Raw genomic sequence first — 11,064 nt, 5'->3', positions numbered from 1 at the left:
GTCCCTTGTGATCCACCAGGGCTTGCAGCAGCATTGAAAAGTACCCCTTGCGGTTTATGTACTCGGTGGCTTGGTGCACCGGTGCCAAGATAGGGATATGGGTTCTGTCTATCGCCCCACCACAGTTTGGGAATCCCATTGCAGCAAAGCCATCCACTATGTCCTGCACGTTTCCCAGAGTCACTACCCTTGATATCACCAGGTCTCTCATTGCCCTGGCAACTTGGATCACAGCAGCCCCCACAGTAGATTTGCCCACTCCAAATTGATTCCCGACTGACCGGTAGCTGTCTGGCGTTGCAAGCTTCCACAGGGCTATCGCCACTCGCTTCTCAACTGTGAGGGCTGCTCTCATCCTGGTATTCTGGCGCTTCAGGGCAGGGGAAAGCAAGTCACAAAGTTCCATGAAAGTGCCCTTACGCATGCGAAAGTTTCGCAGCCACTGGGCATCGTCCCAGACCTGCAACACGATGCGGTCCCACCAGTCTGTGCTTGTTTCCCGGGCCCAGAATCGGCGTTCCACGGCATGAACCTGCCCCAGTAACACCATGATTTCCACATTGCTGGGGCCTGTGCCTTGTGAGAGGTCTAGGTCCATGTCCATTTCCTCATCACTGTCGTCGCCGCGCTGCAATCGCCTCCTCCTCGGCTGGTCCCGGTTTTGCTTTGGCATGTCCTGGCTCTGCATATACTCCAGGACAATGCGCGTGGTGTTCATAGTGCTCATAATTGCCGCGGTGATCTGAGCGGGCTCCATTATCCCAGTGATAGCTATGGCGTCTAGTCTGAAAAAAGGCGCGAAACTAGTATCTGAAAGACCAGGGGAGGGAGGGGCGAGTGACGACATGGCGTACAGGTACAGGGAATTAAAATCAAGAAAGGTGGCTGTGCATCAGGGAGAAATACAAACAACTGTCACACAGAATGCACCCCCCCCCCAGAGATTGAACTCCTAAGCCTGGGTTTAGCGGGCCGTTGATTTGACGGAGGGAGGGAGGAAGGAAATGAATACAGAACAAATCTATTTTTTACATCTTAAGACGATGGTGCAGCATGACTGATAGCCCTCGGCATTTTCTGGGTGCTTGACAGCAAATACTGGGCGCTTGGCAGTATGATGATGACAGATACCAATCATAATATACTATTTATTGCCAAAAGGCAAGGGGTTGCTGCTGTGTAGCAATGTAGCCCTACGTGTGCCAGCCACATGTCTGCCAGCACCCAGATCGCCCTCAGCCTTTTCTGGGTGCTTAGCAGACAATACTTGGCAGAAAATAGTATACTACGACTGATAGCCATCATTGTCCGACGAGGACAGTTAAAGGCAAGGGGTTGCTGCTGTGTAGCAATGTAGCCCCACGTGTGCCAGCCATATGTCTGCCAGCACCCAGATCGCCCTCAGCCTTTTCTGGGTGCTTAGCAGACAATACTTGGCAGAAAATAGTATACTACGACTGATAGCCATCATTGTCCGACGAGGACAGTTAAAGGCAAGGGGTTGCTGCTGTGTAGCAATGTAGCCCCACGTGTGCCAGCCATATGTCTGCCAGCACCCAGATCGCCCTCGGCCTCTTCTGGGTGCTCAGCAGACAATACTTGGCAGAAAATAATATACTATGACTGATATCCATGATTGTCCGACGAGGACGGTTACCAGTCATAATAAACCATCTACTGCCAAAAGGCAAGGGGCTGGTGCAATGCAGCCCTACGGCTGCCAGCCCCACAGCTACCAGCATCCCGATTGCCGATGAAGGCTACCACTCATGCTGCACCGTCTACCGCCAAAAGGCAGTTAGCTGCTGCTGCTGTGTAGCAATGCAGTCCCACGTCTGCCGGCACCCGGAAGACATATGGTGACGGTGAGCTGAGCTGAGCGGGCTCCATGCTTGGCGTGGTATGTTGTCTGCACAGGTAACCCAGGTAAAAAGGCGCGAATCTATTGTCTGCCGTTGCTGTGACGGAGGGGGAGGGGCCTGACGCAATGTACCCAGAACCCCCCGCGGCACTGTTTTGCATCATTCGGGCATTGCGATCTCAACCCATAATTCCAATGGGCGCCGGAGGCTGCGGGAACTGTGGGATAGGTACCCATAGTGCAATGCGCCGGAAGTCGACGCTAGCCTCGGTACTGTGGACGCGGTCCGCCGACTTCATGCACTTAGAGCATTTTATGTGGGGACACACACAATCGGCTGCATACAACCGGTTTCTATAAAACCGGCTTCTATAAATTCGACCTAATTTTGTAGTGTAGACATAGCCTTAGAAACATAAGCCTGGCTTAACTTGCTTAAGCTACATTGAAATAAAGCTAACTGTATATCGAAACAAGAGCATTCACCGAGGGGTTTGCAGTGGTTTAATTAATTGGTTTTAAAAGCTTTTTAAGTTAAACTAGTGCAACTTTTTCATGGAGCCAAGCTCTGACTTAATCAGAGTGTGGGTCAGTTAGGAATAATGTTAGCTACACTGACCATTACTAGGCATAAGCAGGGCCGTAGCAACAAAGAACGTGGCTCCCTCCGAACATATGTCCGGGCGGGGCCCCTTACAATGCAGAAACTGGAATGCGGTATTTATTTTGCCACTTTTAGGGGCCCCCTTCCTTGCGGGGCCCCCTCCGGTCGGAGGGTACGGAGGGCGCTCGCTACGCCTCTGGGCATAAGTTCCACAGCTATACAGATGCCCCCCGACTTACGCAATCGTTCCGTTCCGGAAAGCCTTGCGTCACTCGAATTTTGTGTAAGTCGGAAACGTATACCCATATGTTACGCAAAAATTTCTGCAACTTGAAAATCCTTTTTCCATAAGTGCGAATTTGCGTAAGTCAGGTCTTGCGTAACCCGGGGAGCGTCTGTATATATAAAGATATAGATATTCATTTGCTGTTTTTCGTCTATATAGTGGCCTTGAATTTTCTTCTCTGAGGCAGTGTGGTCTCCACTAACTCCCGCTCCAGATCAAGTATATGCAGCTGTTAAGAAAAGCAGCAGATCAGCCTCTAACCTTTGTGAGATGCTTTATCTCATTTTTTTGAGCATCACTTACCCTTAATAATGAGACAGTCATTTGATTAAGTTACCATAATTTTGTGTAAAATTCTAGTTGGGAGCAATTATTTTCTGCCCCTCTAGGTCCAGAACATTGTCCTCAAACACCAGGCATTTGGTCTGAATGAGAATGAGCCTCCCAACCCCTTCTGCTATTCTTATTTCAATGGGATTTGGGGAATGGTTTATTCTGGCTTAGTGATAGCAGGACACAACACAGTTATGCAGGAGATGGTGCAAAGCAGGGCCAGCTTACTGAACCCATCTACACTTTCCATTTCTCCTGGTAAGATCTCTGTCTCTCTTGCTATAATTCTCTATATCACCAAATGTTGCTTGTCTGTCTTTGTCTGTCCATCCTTCACACACATCCATCAACTAAACCTCCATCCCCATGTATTTTATGTTCCCTGCCTCACAGAAGGGTAGCGGCTGTGCACCTGATCCTTGTCTGATATCTGTTACCATTCGTGTTTCCTGCCAGCCAACGTATAATTATGGAGGGGACATCGTGTTTGGAGGCGTTGACCCTCAGCTGTTCCCTGGTCAGATTACATGGACATCCGTTACTGGCAGTTCAGTATTAAGGAGTAAGTCCTGTTGGCAAACCCCTATTATCAATGTGGGCATGAACTTTTCCTTCTTATTGTCCGTGGGGAGCCTCTCCAGATGTCATCAGTGGAGTCAGCTGCCCTGTGTCAACTCATCCTCTCTGGGCAGGAGGCAGAACAAAGGAAGAAACATCTGTGCCGTCCTCAAGATAAAGTGGAGGGATTACTGCTTAAAGAGAGGTCTGAACTTGGCCCAGGTGAGCTTGGCATTGGGATCTGGATTTCAGACACTCTCAAAAGGTGCTTGGAGCCAGTAATGATAAAAGCTTCTATCCTAGTCCCCAGTTCAACAAAGTTCTTCAGCATGTCCTAGACATTAGATACATAAAAGCCCTTAAAGTTAGCTGCATGCTTTGATGAATAGAGAGGGAGATAAGCATGCATTGAAAGTTAAGCGAGTGCTTCTGTCCTTGGCTGAATCAGGGCCAGTGACAGTGCTTGGCTCTATAGAATACGGGTCTCTGAACTGCAGGTTATCGAGTATCAGAAGCCTTGTGCTCTTGGCTCAGCCTGCATCAGAGGCATTCTCGTGGCTGACAGACGTGTACAGTGAAATCTCGTGGGCTTCCCTTCTTAGGTTCACTATTAAACAGCAGGCGACTGGCTGGTACAGCCAAGGCTGCCAGGTGGCTATTGTAGACACCAGGACGTTTCTGCTCACCGTCCCAGAGCAGTACATGGGGGACTTCCTGGAGGCTGTAGGTGCTCAGCAGAACAACCAGAATGTAGGTGCTATGAGTGCTTTGCACAGATGCTGAGGATGTCCTGTGAGGGTTTTTGCAATGCATGATACTAGGACTCCAAGACCATAAAGCTGGCCTGTGGTGTGTTCAGGCAAAGATTCCTAGAGGACAGGGCCAGCTCCAGGCACCAGCCGACCAAGCACGTGCTTGGAGCTGCACCGTGTAAGGGGCGGCCAATCTTGGGGTGGCGGGGGGCGCTCGGGGTTTTTGTTGGTTTGTTTTGGTTCAGCGGGGCAGCACTCAAGGTTTTTTTTTTTTTTTTTTGTTTCAGCGGGGCGGGGCGGCGCTCGGGGGGTTGTTTCGGCGGGGTGGCGCGGCGGCCCTCGGCGGGGTTGTTTCGGTGGGGTGGCGCTGCGGCACTCAGGGGGGTTATTTCGGTGGGACGGGGCAGCGCTCGGGGGGGTTGTTTCGGCGGGACGGGGCGGCGCTCGGGGGGAGTTGTTTCGGCAGGGCAGGGCGGCGCTCGGGGGGAGTTGTTTCGGCGGGGCGGGGCCGCGCTCGGGGGGAGTTGTTTCGGCGAGGCAGGGCGGCCCTCGGGGGGAGTTGTTTCGGCGAGGCAGGGCGGCCCTCGGGGGGATTGTTTCGGCGAGGCAGGGCGGCCCTCGGGGGGATTGTTTCGGCGAGGCAGGGCGGCCCTCGGGGGAATTGTTTCGGCGGGGCAGGGCGGCGCTCGGGGGGGTTGTTTCGGCGGGACGGGGCGGCGCTCGGGGGGAGTTGTTTCGGCGGGACGGGGCGGCGCTCGGGGGGAGTTGTTTCGGCGGGACGGGGCGGGGCAGGGCGGCGCTCGGGGCGAGTTGTTTCGGCGGGGCAGGGCGGCGCTCGGGGCGAGTTGTTTCGGCGGGGCAGGGCGGCGCTCGGGGCGAGTTGTTTCGGCGGGGCGGGGCGGCGCTCGGGGGGAGTTGTTTCGGCGGGGCGGGGCGGCGCTCGGGGGGAGTTGTTTCGGCGGGACGGGGCGGGGCAGGGCGGCGCTCGGGGCGAGTTGTTTCGGCGGGGCAGGGCGGCGCTCGGGGCGAGTTGTTTCGGCGGGGCGGGGCGGCGCTCGGGGGGGTTGTTTCGGCGGGGCGGCGCGGCGCTCGGGGGGAGTTGTTTCGGCGGGGCGGCGCGGCGCTCGGGGGGAGTTGTTTCGGCGGGGCGGGGCGGCGCTCGGGGGGAGTTGTTTCGGCGGGGCGGCGCTCGGGGGGGGTTGTTTCGGCGGGGCGGGGCGGCGCTCGGGGGGGGTTGTTTCGGCGGGGCGGGGCGGCGCTCGGGGGGGGTTGTTTCGGCGGGGCGGGGCGGCGCTCGGGGGGGGTTGTTTCGGCGGGGTGTTGCTCTTTTTTTTTTTTTTTTTTTTGCTTGGGGCAGCAAAAAAGTTAGAGCCGGCCCTGCTAGAGGAGCCCAGGAGCTGGAGGCTTAAAGCTGTTAACACCATTAACTACATTTTCAAGTAAGTACAGCAAGTCCTTCCCTGAGTTTAAATTTGGAGAGAGAGATCCTGACCTCCCTTATATCGCTGTAAATCAAGAAGCCCGGGGGGCCTATCACTGACTGGTGTACATCGATGTAGCTCTGCTGAAGCCAGAGGAGTTATCTTGACTAACCTCAGCTGGCCCAGTGTAAAATCAGCAGGAGATCTGAAGCAGGCTTGGTGAACGTAACCTTGCTGCTGTTCCCATGCTAGGTAGGGGACAAGGGAGCATGTGTGAGGCTGAAGAAGCTGCTGCCCGTGTGATGGCAGAGTGCAGCAGGGTGGTTTCTCCCCTTTGTTGGATAGAAGCATCGATACCTAGAAGTGCCAATCTTCTCTGTTGGTAGGCACTGCAAGGGCGTCCTCTGCTCTCGTTTGTTACAGACTTAAACCCTCTGTTTCTTTGCTTCCAGAGAACATGGTTGACTGCAGCAATGTCCAGAACGTGCCGACCATCACCTTCCTCATTAATGGATCCCAGTTCCCTCTGCTTCCCTGAGTTTCAGTGCAGATTCAGAGACCTTTCCCCCATGCTGCAGCTCTGTTAGACTGTCCTTTCTAACAGCACTCTAAATGATGGGGTTAGTCTTCTAGCAATGTGACTTTTCCTGCTCCTATCAAAGCCACTTAAATCTCCCAGTATGTGTGCCAGAGCTTCAGGGTTTAGGCTACGTAGTCAAACCACAGCACTGAAGCTGCCTCTGTCTGTTTTCTCTCTTACAGAAACATGGCCGAGGTTGAGATCACTTACTTGCCTTCTCAGAACGGACGACCTCTTTGGATCCTGGGTGATGTCCTTCTCAAGGAATACTCTTCTGTCTATGACATGGCCATCAACAAAGTGGGCTTTGCCCCATCAGCCTAGACAAACCAGGAGTCAGCTGGACAGGACCACGCCATTCCCTCTCCTGTCTAAATCTTCTCTCCTTGATGCTGATGGAATCATACTAAGTTTATATGGACAGAGTGTATCATTCTAAATGTATCATGGGTCCTGTGTGAATCTGCCTTCTGCTTTTGTATATTCATCAGTGCTCTCTAAATCTATGGTTGCAAGAAAACGGCAATGAGTCAAATTGTCTCTTGTCTTCTTTGGCGTTTTGTTGAGTAAAGATTTAGCGCAGCTGTTTATTTGTGGGTCTCGCAGCCTTCTTATTGCACACAAACTAGTCAGGGTATAAAGCAGCAAGTTAATCCCTCTGTCGTATGTTTCTGGTCAGACTTTCAAAATAGCCGAGACCTCAGTAGCTTCCCAGTGAGAACAGTGGAAAATCCCCACTATATTTCTGTTGGGAATCATGGGTACTACTCTGTGCTGAGCACTTGTAAAACTTCTGCCATTTCATTTAGGTGTTTAAATGGGAACTGAGCTTTATGGAAAATATGGTCCTTCCTAGTCCACTTTTAATTTTAAGGGCCACACTTTCCAAAACAGCCCTCTGAAATGGCACTAGCAGATTTCCAGGTGTATGTTTTTACATGGACAAATATCAGGTTGGAGCCTCAGCTAGCGTAAATCAACCGAACTGCATTGACTTCAGTGGAGCTGTGGCACTTTGCACCAGCTGAGGATCTGGCTCTTGCATCTTTGCACACAAATTGGATTGGGGAAGGGGAAACCTTGTGGTTGAGGCACAAGACTGGGGCTCAAGACAACTGGGCTGTAGTTCCCTGATCTGCTGCAGATTCCCTGTGTGACCACTTGAGATCAAATCTTAAACCTGCTGAATACCTTGAATTCACATCGAATTCAATGGGAGTTGCAGGTGCTCAGCACCTTTCAGGATTTGACCCATTACTTATCAGGGCTTCATCTTCCCTACTGTAAAACAGGGATAACACTGACTGACCTCATGGGGGATTGAGAGACTTAAATTAGTTAATGTTTGTAGAGTGCATTGAGATTATCAACTGGAAGGCAGCTGAAAAAATGTCAACTGTTACGGTGTGACTGCTCCGATCAGGGCACAACATACAGAACTGTTTGATTTTCATGTGTAAATGCCATTTGCACACAAAAGTCCAGGTGTTTGCATGCGCACACACAAAAACTTAGAGGTGAAAATGTACGGATACAATTTTAGGGGTTGTTTGAAGGTCTTTTGAAAAACTCCATCCTGAACAGTTGCTCTCAGTTCCAGATGAGCCTGAATTGGGGGACGCGATGTGGAGTGGAAAGTTCTAACCCACCCAAACTTTGGGACAAGTTGGTTTTGGTTCTGAACTGCTAGCCTCACTCTATGACTCCTCTTCAGTCCTCATATTCTATCTCTTTATTACTAACATAGACTCACAGGGTCGGGCGAATGGCTTTATGATCCCTGTCCGACCTGGTGCATCAGCTGCAAGCAGCTTGCAGGCTAATTTGGTAGGTACTACAGCAGAGAGGAAACAGAGTGAGCCATCATATACACCATTTAGCATTATCATGGAAATCCTCAGCAACCCGTCCACATGGAAAGATGCCTAACTTAGGAGGTGTTGGGTGTGCAGACAGAGCAGTGACATGAACATCCCTTTATTGTCTTAAGACCTCAGTGCTTTTCAGCACATAAACATTAAGTCCTATGCACTCAGGGTGGGATTTTCCAGAGTCTAAAGGGTCTAGATGTCCAAACCCCAGTGAAAGCCAGTAAGATCTGGGCTCCTAATTCCATTACACTCCTTTGAAAATTCCAGCCTCAGCAGCTGGCTGTATTCACCTAAACTGGGCTAAAGATTGCTCAGGGTCCAGGAGGATAAGGAAAATGAGTTCTGTCTTCAAATACTAACTCTGAAAAGTTAACTCTAAAGACCCATGGGGAAGAGTGAAGGTTCTATTAATATTTTGCACAGACAGCGGCCTTTCATCTTTGGATCTCGATGGTGAGATAATTTCCCCTCTTCCCTGCAAGGAGGTAAATAGTTTACAGTGGGCAAAACTGTGGCACAGAACGTGGAATTGATTTGCCTGAGATTACACTGTGAATCAGTGACAAAATGGGGAACAGAACCCAGGTGTCCTCCTATCCCTTCTGCTACTTCAGTGTGTGACATGAGTGTAACTGAAGGCTGGCTTTGGCTCACTGATCACACTCCTTTGAGAGATGTATCATGGGCTAAAGGCACCAGGAACAGCCTAACTGTTTATTATGCATAACTTGTGATTGTTATTACCATGTTCTGGAAGGTTTGATCTCGCACTACTATAGTGGGGTTTCCTATGTGATACAATTACAGACCGATTCAGTATTTCTCATTCCCCTGACCCCTTCCACATTCAGCCACTCACCAACTCTTTCTGGATGTGTTCCCAGAATCCTTTGCACTGATTCCTATGCCTAATCAACGGAGGTAGCTGGGGCATCAGGAGAAGATGGTTTAAGAGATGCTCTTGAGGTCTGAGCAGGACCCAGTTGCAGCCAATAGGGCAAACCTGTTTCAGGAATGGAGCTGGTTCATGAACTGCCCAGGTGAGCAAACATTGTACTTCTTTCTCTTCTCTCACCTTCTCTTCTCTTGACCATACTGAAGAAGTGTGTTAGGAGGCGAGCCCGAGGGCTGAATTCCCTTCAGCTGAGTTAATTTATCACTGGTCACCTACACTGAGCAGGGGAACCTGCAAGTCCTCAATCTGTCCCTGGAGCGCCTGCCTTGGCAATCCTGATAGGCTCATGGAAATAACTTAAGCCATTTCTATTTTTCAATATTTGGAGAGTGCTCAGGTACTATAGTGATGGAGACCATCTTGGGGAAGAGATGCAAGCCAGCTCTTTAACATAAACCTATTGAAATTCAGTGGGTGGACTGGAGCTAGATGAATTTAGATTAGCAATAAGGTGCACATGTTTAAATGAGGGTTAAATTAACCACTGGGACAATTTATCTAGGGATGTGGTGGGCTCTCCATCACTTGAAGGTTTTAAATCAAGCCTGGATGTCTTTCTAAAAGATGTACTATAGCTCAAACAGAAGTCATGGGCTTGATGCAGGACTTATTGGGTGACAGTCTATGGCTTGGGTTATGGTGGAGGTCAAACTAGATGCTCATCATGATCCCTTCTAGCCTTAAAAATCTGACCATATAAGCACTAATGCAGGTAGACAGGCAGACTGAGAGGGCAAATGAAAGGGGACATGAAGGAAAAAGAGGGGAGGCTGAAATGAAAATAGTAAGTTACCACTTTTCTATGCCTCAGGACGCAGAGGTTTGTTGGACCCCGTAGACTCCATACCTGGTGTTTTCTGTTTCATGAGCGCCCAAAAAACCTTCTTGGATTTTTCTTAAGCAAAACATACCTGGTAAGTTGAGGTGAACCTTTGCCATTGTTTATTCAGTTTGTGACTGATAAGATTTGTCCACGTACTCACTCCAAGGAAAATGATCTGTCCGCTCCCGCTGAATAGCAGGGGACTGATAAGCACAATTTCCAAAACTGCCTTTAATAAATTAACGTGGATTAAAATGTGTTAGTGGAACACCAACAAGCCCCAGTCATTGGCAGGCAGGATTGAACCTGGGGCCTCTAGAGCTTAGTGCATGAGCCTCTACCGCCTGAGCTAAACGCTGTTAGCTCAGGCTGTAGAGTAGACTCATTTTACCTCTCTCTCTTAAGTGGTCTCAATGCCATATGATGGGACAGAACACCACACCCAGAAGGTGTGTTGGTTACATTTGGTTAACCCTTCTCCATGCTGAGACCATGCAAACTCAATTCCATCTGGACCGGTGTAGTTAACAATGTGTGGACCCTGGTATATCGGTCTGGATACAGCAATGCACCCAAATACAATTGAATTGAATGCGTGTGCATTCAAATTACAAAACCATATATACATATAAAGCATTGGACATTCAAATTAATATGTCAGTCACCTTATTTGAATGTGAAATCAGATGACAGGTGTTGGGTTGACTTTCTAGTTTGGAAACGTGTGCTCTGTATGTTACTGTGGGATTGCCCTTGAGGACTGACTAAGACAGTCCTATAAAGCCTGGTCCATGTTGTTTCTAACCCTATTTTAACCTTGTTCAGTCAAAACAAGATCAAGACCAGCAGAGGTCAAAGATGTTTCTTCAACAGTATTTAGAATCTGGAAACTTCAGCACCAAAGTACACATCCCTACCACTACTTCAGCTAAAGGAGTAACTTCATGAGCAAACAACAGAAGTAGGCTGTTATCCTATATGTAAACCAGCCACTAGAGGAGGACATGACACATACTTTAC

At 49.9% G+C, this 11,064-nt stretch overlaps 1 pseudogene; it reads left to right on the top strand.

Moving 5' to 3' along the window:
- Positions 1-2,688: 2,688 nt before the first annotated feature.
- Positions 2,689-6,719, top strand: LOC135877891 (pepsin B-like; annotated as a pseudogene).
- The last annotated feature ends 4,345 nt before the right edge of the window (positions 6,720-11,064 follow it).

This window comes from Emys orbicularis, chromosome 4 (genome assembly GCF_028017835.1).
Source record: "Emys orbicularis isolate rEmyOrb1 chromosome 4, rEmyOrb1.hap1, whole genome shotgun sequence".
NCBI lineage: Eukaryota > Metazoa > Chordata > Testudines > Emydidae > Emys > Emys orbicularis.
Note: the sequence above shows the minus strand (reverse complement) of the source record. Positions and strands in the feature narration are given on the sequence as shown.